Below are 1,804 nucleotides of genomic sequence, written 5' to 3' on the forward strand. Positions count from 1 at the left end.
CTTTAACTCAATCGAAGGTAACGCGATGAAAACAAATCGTAAAAGTCGATATCAACATGACATCGGACATGCATTCATGTCATTGCCTCCCTGACACGAATACTTACGCCCTGTCTTATTATTTACCTCTCTACCATATCAGCCACACACATATCACAATCAGTCAGACATGCTTTCATGCTGATATCGTATTCCACAGAAATTAACGCAGATAATACGAAGAACTTACATGTAAAGTGTACCTTATCACTCTATAACAGTAACAGGAATAATCATTGGTCTTTCGATAATTCCATGAGAAACAAGAAAGCCGAGAAAGATATCCAAACAACACAGAAGAGTCACGGTTTCAGCTACACACCTTTTCCGATTCTCACGACACGATTGCTTCTTGTTCGTGTTCGTCGACCCTCGTCGTTTGTCGTTTCCCTACCTGGCTCTTTGCGATCAAAAGCGACGGCAGAGTGACACAGTGACAATGACAAACACAAGAACGAGAGCGGCGATGGGGTGAAAGGTAAAAGGTGAGAGGTGTGGCCGTCTGCCGTCTGCTGTCCGTGACACAAGTATGAAAAAGTAAACAAAGATTAATCTCTCTCTCTCTCTCTCTCTCTCTCTCTCTCTCTCTCTCTCTCTCTCTCTCTCTCTCTCTCTCTCTCTCGCCTTGTATGTATATTCTACATTTCCCTAAACCTCAAGGAATTTTTCGTTTAATTCTATGCTAAACCTCCACCCCCCCCTCTCTCTCTCTCTCTGGGTGTGTGTGTGTGTGTGTGTGTGTGTTTATGTGTGTATATTTGTGTGTGTGTATGCGTGCGACTGTGTCTGTACCTATGTGTGTATGTGATTTGTGTATTTGTGATGAACTCCCCCAATCCCCCCCCCCCCTTTCTGTCTTATCCTCTAATCTCCTCCTCCTCCTCAACGCCATTTCAAAATAAAATCATGACACCATGCCTCATGTGGTGTGTAGCATGATAATCATGCAAGACCAGAAACCCTGGTTATCATTTCATTATGTATCAGTATGCATGTTTCATACAACCGGGTACACAGATAATTCTTAAAAACTGGCCCCTGTCTGGGATTATCTCATGCTGCCTACCTACAATATTTCATATCAACAGAAATAATTAAAATGATTTTAATCAGAAAGGATGTGTGTTTCCAGGGGCGTGGCTACATTGGTTGATTTGGTGCCTGGCACCCCGTCCATCTTTTTAAAATGGATTACAGCATTTTTAAAAAACAACTGAGAAATGGTATATACCGCCTCTTATTTATTTGAGTAAGCCTTTTCTTTATTTTTCTTCTTCTTTCTTTTGTATTTACAAATATAGCACGTTTTAAGTCATTTTCTGGCACCACCCTATACTATAACTGTAACTGTAAGCATGTCACGCCACTGTGTGCTTCATTCATCCCCACACATCCTCCTGAAGCAGTGGTAGTAAATTACAAACCTATCTATCTGTTACTATCGTGCCTGATGTAAGCTGATGACCGGAGATCCTCGTGTCCAAATTCGACTTATAATAGCCAAATATAACCTCACATGACCAAACTTTGCTGACACTCCTTGAAAAACTAATCAGTTATGATAAACAAAAAAGGGCTAAAATAGGAAAAAAAAAACTTGTTTTCTGATATTAGTTTTTGGAGACAAAATATAATAATAATAATAATAATAATAATAATAATAATAATAATAATAATAATAATAAATAAAAAATAACAATAATAATAATAATAATAATAATAATATAATAATAATAATAATAATAATAATAATAATAATAATAAT

General features: G+C 37.6%; 1 protein-coding gene across 1 annotated transcript in view; it reads right to left on the reverse strand.

Annotated features, from left to right (window-relative positions):
• Positions 1-420, reverse strand: part of LOC144956425 (rho GTPase-activating protein 18-like) — a 68,922-nt gene extending 68,502 nt beyond the window's left edge. The window contains exon 1 of the mRNA XM_078886926.1: positions 230-420. The gene's annotated coding sequence lies outside the window, so the exon portion shown is untranslated. The remainder of the gene's footprint in view (positions 1-229) is intronic.
• Positions 421-1,804: the final 1,384 nt, after the last annotated feature.

Source organism: Berghia stephanieae, chromosome 11, assembly GCF_034508935.2.
Source record: "Berghia stephanieae isolate SIO BIC M18660-M18661 chromosome 11, UCSD_Bste_1.3, whole genome shotgun sequence".
Taxonomy (NCBI): Eukaryota; Metazoa; Mollusca; class Gastropoda; order Nudibranchia; family Aeolidiidae; genus Berghia; species Berghia stephanieae.